Here is a 13,921-nt window from a genome sequence, read left to right as displayed (position 1 = left end):
ACAACTATCGATAATTGCATGTTAATAATTTTGTTGTATGATTGCGTTTATTAGTAAGTTAATAAATTATCTACTAAAATTTTCTAATGTCCATACTCAACTTTTATGTATTCATCTCAACTTTTTATAAATCATCAATTTTAGAAAGACTATCAATCCCAATACAATCTCCACTACAATGGAAGTGTTTTCTATATAGTCATTTCATGTTAGAGGAGGTATAAATATTCAATTTATTGTAATTCCCATTCAGATCTCTTTTGAGTTCTAGTGAGCTGCAATGGCTTTCGAAAGTGTGGATAATTCTGATGAAAGGTCCTTTGATAGTGAATGGAATGACAGTGAAATTGCAGCTGCAATTACAGCCATTGCAGCTTCAGTATATGTAATCGGAGCAGTTGAATACTATCGTCGGTTCTGTATGAAGGCAAACCCCGCTGGTGGTCACATTAAAAGGGATAAATTCATCAGCCGAATCATACGTAAGAGCGATAGTGATTGTCTTGCGCAGCTGAGGATGGGCAGGGGATAATTTTTTGAATTATGTTCGCTGTTGAGAGATCGGAATCTACTATTCAATAGCAGGAGATGCATGTTGGAGGAGCAGGTTGTAATGTTTCTTTATACTATCGGACATAATGTATGTAATCGAGTCATTGGTCATCGTTTCACAAGATCTAGTGAGACTGTAAGCTGACACTTTACTAGAGTGTTAGATGCTATAATTGGTGTATATCCAGAGTATGTGAAGTTTCCTAGATTACACACACCCAAGAAAATATCCAACAACCCTTTGTGGAGCCCATATTTTCAGGTAATGTGAGTACGTGTTGGAGCAGTTACTAAATAGTACCATGAAAGAATAAACTGATCATGTGGCAAACTTTTGATTGTAGGATTGCATTGGGGCCCTAGATGGTACCCATATCCCAGCTCATTTGCCAAAAGAATCAAGCTCAACATTCAGAAATAGGAAATGATTTTTGTCACAAAATGTTTTGGCCACATGTAAGTTTGATATGAAATTTGTATACGTACTTGCTGGTTAGGATGGATCCGAATCCGATGCTCGTGTGTTACAAAGTGCACTAACCCGTCGGCCTGATTGTTTCTTTATTCCATATGGTAATTGGCTAAAGGGGGTAATTGTTTGTATTATAACTGTTTATGTATGTAATTCAACTGAAACATATCTTGTAATGTGTAGAAAAATATTATGTTGTTGATGCCGGATATGTACATATGCCTGGATTTATGGCACTATATGGAGGTGTGCGATATCACCTGAACGAGTTTCGTACAGGAAGGAAGCTTGCCAATAAAAAGGAACTGTTCAATTATCGCCATGCACAACTGCGTAATGTCATAGAGCGTGCGTTCGGGCTTCTAAAAGGCCGCTTTCCTATTCTACGTACTTCTCCTCAATTTCAGTTTATAATGCAAGTGAAAATTGTTATAGCTTGTTATGTCCTTCATAATGTCATCCGTGTTGCTGGTGATGATGGACTGGCGGAGGAAGTTGAGGATAGTGGAGATAGTACAATAGATGTTTCGCCTTCCGCTGTAGATATAACTACGATGGAAAAAGGACAAGCGTTAGCTTGGGTGACGGATCGTGCACGTGATGATTGGACACGTAAGAGAGACGAGATAGCTGAGAGAATGTGGAATGATAGTCTTCCACGCACAAGACAACGTACTTAGACTTGCCTGGTTTATGTAATTATCTGCTTTGTTGAAAGCAGGAATAATTTAACATATATTTTCACCATCTTCTTGATACTTATAATATTTATTTGTGATGAATATCATTCATGTCTATATATGACTGATATAGTCGTGCATCAATTGGCTTTAACTGTCATGTTTCTATTAATATTTTCTGCTTATAGGTTCAATGAATTTTTTACGGAGCACATTCAAGGACACGAAAAAGAAAGAAGTGGAGTCATCACCTAGTAAGAAGGTTCTTGTGTCCAACCATTGCCTAAGCTCACTCGCTGAAAAAAGTGGCACTCCAAAAAAGAAGCAAACTCCCGCAAAGACCCAGCCATCACCAAGAAATGTCCCTCAACCGAAGCGTACTTTAGGTGGTTCAAGTAGAGTAAGTAGAATTCCATGGATAGATAGTATGGACAACGCACTAGTTGATGCGTTGGTGGAACAGGTGAATCTGGGTCTTAAAAGTGACATCAGGTTTAAACCCGGAGCTTATAAAGCCACCATTAACGAGATATATGATGCTTGTGGGATATTGTTAGAAAACCGACATATTTCAAACCGGCTCCGGACCTTGAAGAGGCTATATTGGGCAATAAAGGACATGCTCAATGCCTCAGGATTCGGATGGGACGACTCCCAGAAAATGGTGATAGCTACCGAGGATGTATGGGAAGGATACATTGCGGTATGAATTGATTTTATAATTGCTTAATATATTTTAAAGAACTGATTTGTAATAAATGATTATGACATTTTGTCATTGTGTGAATAGACCCACCCCTATGCCGAATGGGTTCGAGGCAAACATGTGGACAGATGGGACGATCTCACCTTCATGTTTGGCAATGATTTTGCCCACGGTGAGTTTGTGAGTACAGCATATTCTTCTCCCATATCTGGGAAACGGTGCGGCCGTGATGAAATGAACTCCGATGATGAATCGGAGGAGGAGCCCTGCCAAACTATGCGTCTCTCATCCTTAGATGAGGATGATCGGAGGGCAACTCCCCAATTTCACGGTGGTGAGGGTTCAGTAAATCTGGCAAAACGAACAAACATGAGCCCATTGGAAGCCACCTCATGTTCTCATCATAGTCGCGCTGATGGGAGTGATTTTAGCCGTAGGAAGAGTAGACCGAGTGAACAAATTAGGGACAGGATGGGGGAGGTCGCAGAAGGCATGAACAACCTAACCATTACAATGGCGCAGGGGAAAAGTATGACGCGTGTGCAATGTCTGTTGGGTATCCTTGAGGAGGTGGATGGTCTTTCCAGTGAAGATCAAATTCGGGCTACTAGGGTGTTGCAAGGTGATTTAATCAGTGCAGGTTTTTTTTTTTTTTTTTTTTAGCTGGGACATGAACAACGAAAGGAATTGATAGAGAAAGTTATCCTTCCTCGCTGTGGTCCAGACTGAAAATGGTCCTTTTGTTTTTTATGCTGACTGTTATGTGGTTATAACTGGTTGTTTTTTTTTCCTCTTGCTTTTGGGGTGGATACTATTTCTAGTGAGACTGTGAATGTGTGCATTCGAGTTTACTTTCTGGCAACGCTGTAGATTATATGATTGCTGCTGCAGCAGTAATCAGATCTTTATTGTCTTGGACTGCTATATATTAACTCTGCAATGCTACTTTTTGTTGCAGGTTCTGACTTTAACTGCTATGTGATATTCTGTTTGAGATTATATCTGGTGGCAGTTTCCATTATTCAGTAGTAGTTTCTGCTGACTGATTATGTTGGAGGAATTCTGCCCTTCTGTGATTTATAACACTCTTCATCTTATAGTTGTCATGTTTCAGTTGTTATATCTGGTGGGTAAAGATGTTGGAGGATTTTTTACTGTAACTGGTTGAGAATGGTACTTGTGTCACAGGTGTCCATACTCAGTAGTAACTTTTGCTTGAGTAAAATGTTGGAGGATTTCTGAGTGTAACTAGTTGAGAATTGCTTTTCGGATACAATTTTACAGATATCGCATGAATTTAGATATTTGTGATTTCGGTTTGTGATTCATATTCTGGTAATGGTCTATTTTTATTTTTTCAGTTGTCAACTACCTATCATATTTTTATTACATCCACATTTGTTAGTATTTTTTGTTGCACATGTAGCCTCTAAAATCGGTTAGCTGATGCTACTCTGGCTTGTTGTGAAGCATTTCAAAGTAACACTGCTAATAATTCTAAGAATCTGAAGTTTTTGATGTTGAATGGCAATATGAGTATTGCATTATGGACTGATACACTCTTCACTTGCATTACAGTTGACAGATTATTTTGTAATTCAGGGTGCTATAAATCAGGCCTGGAGTGATGGGTCACTTAAAATTTGAATGATTTGTTAACGGTGACAAAAGGAAGATGACTGTTTTTTTTTAAAAAATCTTTTTTTCTACTAATCCTACTGATTAAGGCATTGATTAATGCTTGCAGCAGAATAAAGCAAAAGTATTATGTGGTGTTTGTTGGGAGGAATCTCGGGATCTATGTAACATGGGATAACTATAATGCTCAAGTTCACGGTTTTAGTGGATGCAAACACAAGTCTTTCCCGACTTACGAAGATGCTACGAATGCCTGGAATCAGTATCAGGTTAGTAGGACATTAGTTATTTCATATGTAGATTTAGTTTGTTAGTTGAAGCAGTGAAGAATACATCATATCCATTTCTTGAATGGCAGAAAACTTTTTTTGTTTACTATATTATTTAAGCTTCTTTACCCGATCGGACGGCGCGACAAGCAACTAGAAGTGTCGCTGTTCATGCATCTCATCGTCCCTCAACAATGGACAGTGGCAACTGTGTAGCTGCTCTCACAGATCGAACCCAAATCGCCACTAGGAATGCGCGGGAAGCTGTCAATGCCGAGAGGGTGACCGTTGCTGATGTTGGAGATGATCAATGCATGACTCTGCTGTTTCGTTTGTTGCTTGGATTGTTGATTTTTTATGCCGGTATGAGGTTTTTCTTTCGAATTTAGTTACAGTGAATGGCTGAGGTGAATTCTGCAGCTATAGTTTTTAGTTGTTTTTTTGTAAACATCATGACTGGGTCCTTTGACTGTATCATGGACTGTATTCTAGATAAGTTCAAATCAGGTTGGATAAACCGATCAGAAATTAATAGATGAAGTTTTTGAATTATTTTGGTATATATATATTTTTTGAACTAGGTCCTCTGGAAGAAGTTGTCATTTGTTTTGTTTTAAAGTCGCAGGTAACTTTATCATATTATTTTGTCTCAGCGTCTCCCTCTGGGATATAGTACGACGCAAAGGTGGGCCACATCATGGTCGATCAGCTATTTCAAAACCAAGTGATGGTTTGGATGAGCTCCAACGTCATTGTGGGGTCTACGGTTGGGCAATCAAACCAGCCTTTTCCTATAGTTATCCGTTTTCTCCCTTTTCGGACAGACATTTCTCCCAGCATGTTCCTGCGCTTGTCACTCAGGCTGGCATGCAATCATTTTTTGACTGTTGATCAGAGGTCATGGTCGATGTTGCTGATAATGCCCTGATAGATGCCCTTTATACCGTGGTTAACGTCATTTCTTTGAATGGATGGATAGAATCCTTCAATGGACGGATCAAATGAATCACATCAACTGACGGTGGCCACCACCGCATATGAAGTGGACGAGAATTGGAAAGGAAAGAAAGAAAAAATCAAACCGTACCACCACCACCTATGAAATAAACGAGAATTAAAAAGTGACGGTGGACGGATCAGATCATGTTGGATGGATCACCTCATGTTGGACGAATCAGATCACGACGGACGAATCAAATCACGACGGACGGATCAGCTCATGTTGGACGGATCCGATGAAGCATAACAACTGACAGTGGGCACCACCACCTATGAAAGAAACGAGAATTAAAAAGTATATATCAACAATCTGCACAAAGCAGCTATTGAATGTTGACCGTTTGTACAATACGCACGCCTAGTACTTCGTATCCAAACATTGATCTATACAAGATATTGTATACTTGCCCGCACAATACCTCCTATCCAAACATTGGATAATAGCATGGTGATAAGGATGTATTATGAGGCCTGTCCAATGTATACATGAACAGTACCCAAATACAATACAATACAATACTATACACGAATCCAAACAGGCCCTAATAGTTTAGAGTGGATTTCATATAATCATGACATAAGCTTTTGTGGATGTCTCTCTTCAACTATTCTCTTTGGTGTGTCCAACTTGAATCACACGTCAACCTGATTTTTTGGCTTTGGCTCTAACATGATAATACACATCTAATGGTAAGAGTAGGTCTTACATATACATTCCAAAGAGTTGAATGCCTTTTTCTTTTACTTTATTATTATTATTATTATTTATGGAGCACCATAATGTAGTGCATAAAAAACACTAGGATCATTATATGTGTAATGCCACATAAGGGCCAAGACCAAAAAACAATGTTGACCTGTGATTTATATGGCTTACACTTGATTTTTGCACAGCCCACAATGAGATTATAGAAAATCCACTCTAACCATTAGATGACACACCAAATTTAGGAATAGTGTAAAAAATTCAAGTCCATCCATGAATCAAGTGGGCCAAACCAAGAAAAACAATTTAGAGGGCAAGTATTGAATTGTACACTTTTTACAAACATGCGGTTCACCTGAGTAACATATGGGGCGGATTTTATTTTAATTTTGTCCTGAACCTAACATGAGATGGCACACTTGATGGTTGGGGTGGATTTCATGTAGTGAAGCCCACCTGAGACACCATCCCTCTGCTCACTAGGGCACAATCAGGATCATGCCTTTATGCCAATTCAGGTGGGCCCCATATCTCCATCTCTAATTCAACACAAGAAAGCAGAGTTTTAAACCCTTAATCACAATTATACTAAGGCCCCATTTGTTAAATCTGAAGTCTAAAGACTGAGTCTAAAATCTGAATCCTGAATTTGAAATCTAAAGCCTCGATCTGTAATCCGAAGTCAAAAAACTTTGATCAGTTTGGGTGGTGTTTCATCACCATTTCCTTAATGTTTCTTTGATCAGTTCGTCAGATCAATTGCTCTCGCTAAGTTTGTCCTTGCAGGTCCAACATGAGCCCATCTACATTTCCATAGTTTATGCCAGTTGAAACAGATTGCAGAGGAAAGATCTTTGGAGGGAGATCTCCAACCTGGCCAGCTCCATTACAGGCCCATGGGCAGTCGGAGGGGATTTCAACGCGGTTCTGAATGAAAATGAGAAACTGGGTACTCGGACGGCTGACAGGACTAGCTCAAATGATTTCTTTGAGACAGTCCAGTCCTCTGCTTTGCAAGATGCTGGTTATACTGGAAATCGATTCACATGGTGTAACAATAGAGTGGGTGCCACGAGGGTTTGGGCCAGACTGGATAGGGTTCTTTTCAATAACAGTTGGGGAACTATTTTCCCATCTTTCCAAGTTCATCATCTTCCGAGACATAGGTCTGATCATGCGCCGTTGTTGCTCTCCTTCCCTAGCCAATTCCAGCCCAAGGCGAAGCCTTTCCGATTCCAAAGAATGTGGACGCTTCATGAGACTTTTCAGCCGCTGATCAGAAGAGTCTGGGAAGGGGTTTGTTCTAACATGCCCATGACCAACGTCCAGCTTAAGTTGAAGAAATGCAAACAACTGTTGAAGGTATGGAACAAACAAACTTTTCGCAACATTTTCCATCAGTTAAAAAGGGCGGAGGAGGACCTGGAGATCATCAATGCGCGGTTGCAAGAAGAGGTAGAAGATCAACTAATCCAACAAAGCATGGCCATTAAACAGCGGATAGATCAACTGCACCTGATGGAAGAAGTTTTTTGGAAACAAAAGGCTCGAAATTCCTGGTTATTGGAAGGTGATAGGAATACTAGCTTCTTCCATGCGTCGGTAAGAGACAGGGTTAGACGTGCGTCAATCTTGACCATTCAGGATGCAGCCAGCAATGTATTCTCAACGCAAGACGACATCAAGGCTGAAGCATTGAAATATTTCCAGGAGCAATTCTCAGAAGAAGAAACTGCTGGTCATTCCGAGTTCACACAAAATATCCCCTGCATAGTCACTGATGAAGACAATAAGTTTCTGATGGCTGCCCCATCCTTCCTTGAAGTTAAAGAGGCAGTCTTCTCAATCCCACGTGATGGAGCGCCTGGCCCGGATGGCTTTCCGCTGCGTTCTTCATGGAATGTTGGGATACGGTAGGAGTTGATATTTTCAAAGCAACTGTGGACTTCTTTGAAGGAGGTGAAATGCCGAGAGCCTTCTCTGCTTCACTGATCTGTCTCATTCCCAAATGCCCTTCAGCAACCAAGTTCTCGAAATTCAGACCCATCAGCCTATGTAACGTGATTTACAAAATCTTCGCTAAAGTTATTGCTACAAGGTTATCGAAGATCCTACCTAAGCTCATTTCCAAAGAAGAAGGGGCCTTCGTGCAAGGCAGAGATATCTCTAGCAACATCGTGACAGCTCAAGAGGTGGTTAGAGACATCAACAGGAAGGTGCGTGGGGGAAATTTTATCATCAAGCTGGATGTTGAGAAAGCGTACGATAGAGTGGATTGGAAATTCCTGAAAGCAGTCCTCTCTAGATTCGGCTTCAGTGCTAGATGGATAAAGCTGGTTGAAAAGTGCTGGGCCAATAACTGGTTCTCGATTTTGATAAATGGTGAAGTGTCAGGCTTTTTCAAATCATCAAGAGGGCTGCGCCAGGGTGATCCTATATCGCCTTCCCTTTTCATCCTCACTTCAGAAGCTTTCTCCTTAAATCTAAAGAGATTGGTGGAGACCAATAAAGTTCAGCCATTCAAGCTTAAACGAGGGTGCCCCACTGTCTCCCACCTTCTCTTCACAGATGATACTCTGATGTTTCTTAATGGGAGCCGGAGATCCCTCATGGCAGCTAAACAATTCTTAGGGAAATATCAAGAGGCTTCAGGACAAAAAATTAACTGTCATAAGAGCTGCTTCTTTGGGCCTAAGGGCCTTCCTCCTGGGAGGGCTGCCAACATCGAGCGCACTTTAGGTTTCTCGATGGCTGTTGCTGGAGTTAGGTACCAAGGAGTGCCTCTTCAGCAAGGTAGAACCAAAGCGGCTGATTTTCAGTTTCTCGTTGATAAGATCAAGCAAAGAGTTTGCGGTTGGAAGTCAAAGTTTCTATCTCAGGCTGGCAGATTGACCCTCATTAAGCATGTTTTGGGATTTATCCCCATTCATACCATGTCTGCGATGCATGTGCTAGGGAAGGTTATTGGTAAATTGGAAAGCCTCTTTGCTAGCTTTTTCTGGGGTTGGGCAGATGGCAAATGCAAACTTCACTGGGTAGCTTGGGACAGAATTGCTAGACCGACCAAGGAAGGTGGGTTAGGGATACAACGGCTTTCAGAAGTTATGAATGTGCTCAGGATGAAGATGGCTTAGGAAGTTTTGTTTGGGCAAAATGTCAATCCCTGGGCTTCCCTTATGCAGGCTAAGCACTTTAGGGAATTGAGTGCGGACCACCCGGCCAGCGTCTCATCTTCCGCTTCCCAGTTGTGGGTGAAAATCAGGCAGCACTTCCAGTTCATTAAATCCAATGCTCAATGGAAGGTGGGTCGTGGAGACATAAACCTGTGGACTGAAAATTGGTCTGGATTAGGCCCTATTCTGTGCCTTCTCTTCGTCCAAATTCCAGTTGAGCTGAGAGGTCTGAAGTTTCGAGATCTTTTGGGTGCAGTAGGCCCCCTCCCTCCATCGACAGCTCTCAATTTTCTCCCGGATCAGGTCGTTAACCACATCTTTAATGTTGGTTTTGCAGTCTCGGAAGATAGTGTGGATGAACGGTTCTGGCCGTTTGATCCATCAGGCAAATTCACGTTGAAATCGGCTTGGAAGGTGAGCCGAGCTTCCTCTCCAGCAATCAGATGGAACAACTGGCCCTGGTACAAAGGTATTCCCCCAAAAATATCAATCTTCTGCTGGAGGCTGCTCAATGGGGCAATTGCGGTGGACGAACAGGTTCAGTCCAGAGGAATTTCACTGGCGTCAATCTGTTCCTGTTGCTCAGCTGATGATCATTGTGATCAACATAATGTAGAGTCCATAGATCATCTGTTCCTTTTTTATCAGCATGCGGCTGCGATTTTGGCCCATTTTGCCAGGCGTTGTGGCATTCCTTCCATTCCAAATCAGACCATTGAAGGGAGGCTGATGCAGTGGCGTCTCGCGGAGACTGCGGATGTTGCGCCAGCAAGTATCAGGTACCTTCTCCCTATTCTAATTTGTTGGGAAATTTGGCGAGGGAGAAATGCAGCCAAATTTGAGGGTCAAAAGATGAGGTTAGCCTCTTCTATAGCTCGGATAAAATGGTGGGCTATTTCTATTCTGCGTGTGGAAGACACCGACAATTTGAGGGCGAGGGATTGGCGGTGCAGTCAGATTTTGGGTTCTCCGCCGCCCAGGACTAGACCTTTGAATTGTTGTATAATTAAGTGGATCAAACCGCCAGAAGGGTGGGTAAAGCTTAATGTGGATGGTTCTTCGAGAGGCAATCCGGGGTTAGCTGGAGGAGGGGGTGTTTGCCGAGGAGAAAATGGAAAGCTAATTTTCGCTTTCTCTGCTGGCTATGGGGTGTGCTCCAATAATATCACAAAGGTGAGGGCTATGCATGACGGAATTTATTACTGTTGCTGTTGAGGGTCAAATATTGCATATCAGACTCAATTATTGCATGGATTTACAAGCATGATACCGTTTAATAGCCTGATTTAATCATGTTTTTGATGCAGAGTGTATTTACAAGCATGAACTGAAAAAGGGTGCTTAAACCATGGATTTAACACTCTGATGACACCCAAGGCAAGGGACGGACTCCAGGGGACCAAGATCGATAGAATTACACACCAGGGATTCGAGAAAATCAAGCCATTCACGTTAAAGAGGCCCGAAATTGGTGAAAAATGTAAGATCACATAGTTCTCGCCATCTGATTGGCTCAAAACTTCACATATGGCCTGAGGGCCATAAATTAACCGTACATATCAAATTTGGTCTCGACGGTTTAAATGAGATAAGAAAGTAAATGGATGGATCAGATTTTCGAATCACATCACAGTGGGGCTCGTATGTGAGGTGTGTACACTGCACGTGTACACGTACCCGAGCTGCACCGAACCAGCTAAAGCGGGTCAGCAGCGCTGACTCGCATCTTCTTCCCAAAAACGGCAACTTCCGTTTCACGCTGTGTAACGGACGGACGCTGTCCGTTTTGCGGACGCTAGTGAGCCCCACCCATGGCCTGTCCGACCAATCAAGCCGTCCATCTTGTAGAGGGCCATGAATTCTTCAAACCCATGTTGAACTTTTGGACCCATGCAAGCACACGTGCGCAATACAGAGGTCATAAGTGGACTGCCTTGCAACGTTCAAATTGATGTTTGGATGATTTCTTCTCTGATTCTGAGTCAATGGACATGAAAAACCATTCGTTTCTTACTGAAATTTCGAGGGCAATCTAATGGACGGGGTGGATTTCTTCGAAAATACCTCTGTGGGGGCCACTGATCACATCAGCGCCGGACGTGCGAAAGGCTATGCACGTCCGCGAAATCTGATCTTCCAGGCAGTTGTGGCCCACCATCTTTGATCATATGGCAGATCTGAACCGTCCATCGTGTAGGCCAGCCAAAATACTTTCAAGAGACGCTGATTTTACAGAAATAATGCAAGGAACGCGAGAGTTATGAAGCCTCAAACTTGGCTGCGAAAAGGCTTTCGCTGCGCGTGCGATAGCTTCCCAAATCCGATTTCCACCACTCCAAAAGCTATAAAAAGAGTTCCAAACGTGGAGAAGAGGGTGTGCTTGAACAGGGGACGTCAGATAGAGAAAGAGAGGCGGAGAGAGAAGTGTTTGGAATTTTTATGTATTTTTTCTTTATTTTTCTTCTTTTTCCTATGATTATGTTAGGCTAAATCTCTTAGCTAGGGCTAAGAGGTGAAGCTTGTGGCGTGATGGGAGCTTCTACAGGTTTGATTTAAGCTAAACTGATTGACTCTGTTTTGATTTAAGAAATTCTTTTAATCATTAATGGTTTGTTGTGATTTAAATTACAATAGATCTGTGATGGCTTGAATAATTCCTTTTCTTTTATTTTGATGTTCGGAAACCCTGTTGTTCGCCATCGTCTCATAGACATGGTTGGATGATGGAATCCTTCCTAACACTCATACATCTTTTAGTTGGTTATGGATTGGTCTAAGTTCTGTTGTTTACCTTGTCTCTTAGGCATGGATTAGTGATGGAATCATACCTAATTCTTATACCTTTCATCTCTTGAAAACTATATCGAGTAAGTTCAGTATAATATCCATGAAGCAGGCATAAGATCTCCCTGATCTCTACAAGTAGATCCTCTAAATCCCTAGTTCCCTTTCTCTAAATTCTTTAAGTTTAGATTAATATTTCACCATTATTCCTCAAATCACAATTGGTTTAGATTTCATCTTAGCCTAGTTCTAGATCTGGTTATTTTCAGATAACGTACAGGTTTCAGTCCCTGTGGATTCGACCTCAGTCTTACCGAGTTTATTACTACATCACAACCCTGCACTTGGGGTGTGAATAAGTTTTTGGCACCGTTGCGGGGGATTGACAGCTACGTTTCCTGAAGTTTTGGTTTTAGGATTAGTTTAAGATTAGGACTTTTTTGATTTTTAGGATTTATTTTTAGAATTTTCTAATTCCAGGTTTTTCTTTAATTTTTAGAAATTTTCTATTTTAAATAACTTTCTATTTTTAGATAGTTTTTCTTTTTTTTTAGAAACTTACCCAACTTTCTTATTTTGTAAGATTCTGAAATAGGTTTCTAAATCGGTAATTTCTCTCTTCCTTACTATTTCTAGATTAGGATTCGTTTTTAGTAAGTTTCTAATTCTAACTCTTTTAGAATCTAATTTTGTTTCCTATTTTATTTTTAGAAATTTTCTATTTTAAGACTTTCTGTTTAGAAACTAACTTTCCTGTTTTGTAGGCTTATTAGAAATTTCTAATTTGGTACGCTCTTTCTAAATTTCTACTTTCTAATTTAGGAATTCTTCCTTGTTTCTTTTTATTTCTATATTTCTCTTCTTAAGAATTTTATAGGCTTGCTATTCTTAGAAACTAACTTGTTTTGTTCTATTTTGCAGGTTTCAATTTAGGGACTCCAATTTGATAACTTCCTTCCAACCCTCTCTCTCTTTTTAGATTTTTTTTCCCTTCTTAGGATTAGGTTTAGAATTTGATTGAGGGCTGCGAGTGTTTCATGCCCAAGTGGGCTCGTGACAACACTCGACGTCTCTTGACTGAAGGAGGATTAGTTGAGGGGTTAACTATCCATCGTAGGACTAGACACCGCTCGAAATCTCCTGAGTTAATTGAGGATATGACTGGAAATCAACATCTTCTACCCCAACCTAGGGAAGAAGATCTCCAGGATGAGAATGAGGTGCATCAAGCACCCCCGCCTCGTACCTTACGAGATTACTTACAACCGGCGGGGGTGAGTACGCCCTCATGCATGGTTTTTCCTGAGAATGTAGGATACATGGATATCAAGCCAGGGGTGATCCAACTCCTCCCTAAATTTCATGGGCTTGAGTCAGAGAATCCTTACTTACATTTAAAAGAATTTGACGAGATCATAGCTACCTTATACTTTCTTAACGTGTCTGATGACACGGTCAGGTTGAAACTCTTTCCCTTTTCTTTGAAAGAGAAAGCCAATACGTGGTTACATTCACTACGTCCTCGATCAATTGGCAGATGGAATGACATGACAAAGGAGTTCATTGAGAAGTTTTTCCCATACCATAAGACGAACACCCTGAGAAAGTCGATCATGAACTTCGCCCAAAGGGAAGATGAAACATTCTTCCAATGTTGGGAGCGGTTCAAGGATCTTGTCAGTTCATGCCCACAACATGGTTTTGAAACGTGGCGCATCACGAACTTTTTCTATGATGGACTGACATCTCCCATGCACCAATTAGTCGAGACGATGTGTAATGGGGAGTTTATGAATAAAGGAGTCGATGAAGTGTGGGATTACTTTAATAAACTTGCTGAAAACACACAATCATGGGACATCTCCCCTAGACCTAGTACTACGCCTAGGCCGACTCATTCCAAGGAAAGGGGTGGAATGTATCTCCTGAGAGAAGACGATAA

The 13,921-nt window shown here is 41.2% G+C and overlaps 1 non-coding gene across 1 annotated transcript; it reads right to left on the bottom strand.

Moving 5' to 3' along the window:
- Positions 1-13,574: 13,574 nt before the first annotated feature.
- Positions 13,575-13,681, bottom strand: LOC131228377 (small nucleolar RNA R71). Its single transcript, XR_009162881.1, has one exon. It is a non-coding gene; the product is annotated as a small nucleolar RNA R71 (small nucleolar RNA).
- Between the last annotated feature and the right edge of the window lie 240 nt (positions 13,682-13,921).

The sequence above is a fragment of the Magnolia sinica genome, chromosome 15 (genome assembly GCF_029962835.1).
Source record: "Magnolia sinica isolate HGM2019 chromosome 15, MsV1, whole genome shotgun sequence".
NCBI lineage: Eukaryota > Viridiplantae > Streptophyta > Magnoliopsida > Magnoliales > Magnoliaceae > Magnolia > Magnolia sinica.
This window is presented reverse-complemented; position numbering and strand designations above follow the sequence as displayed.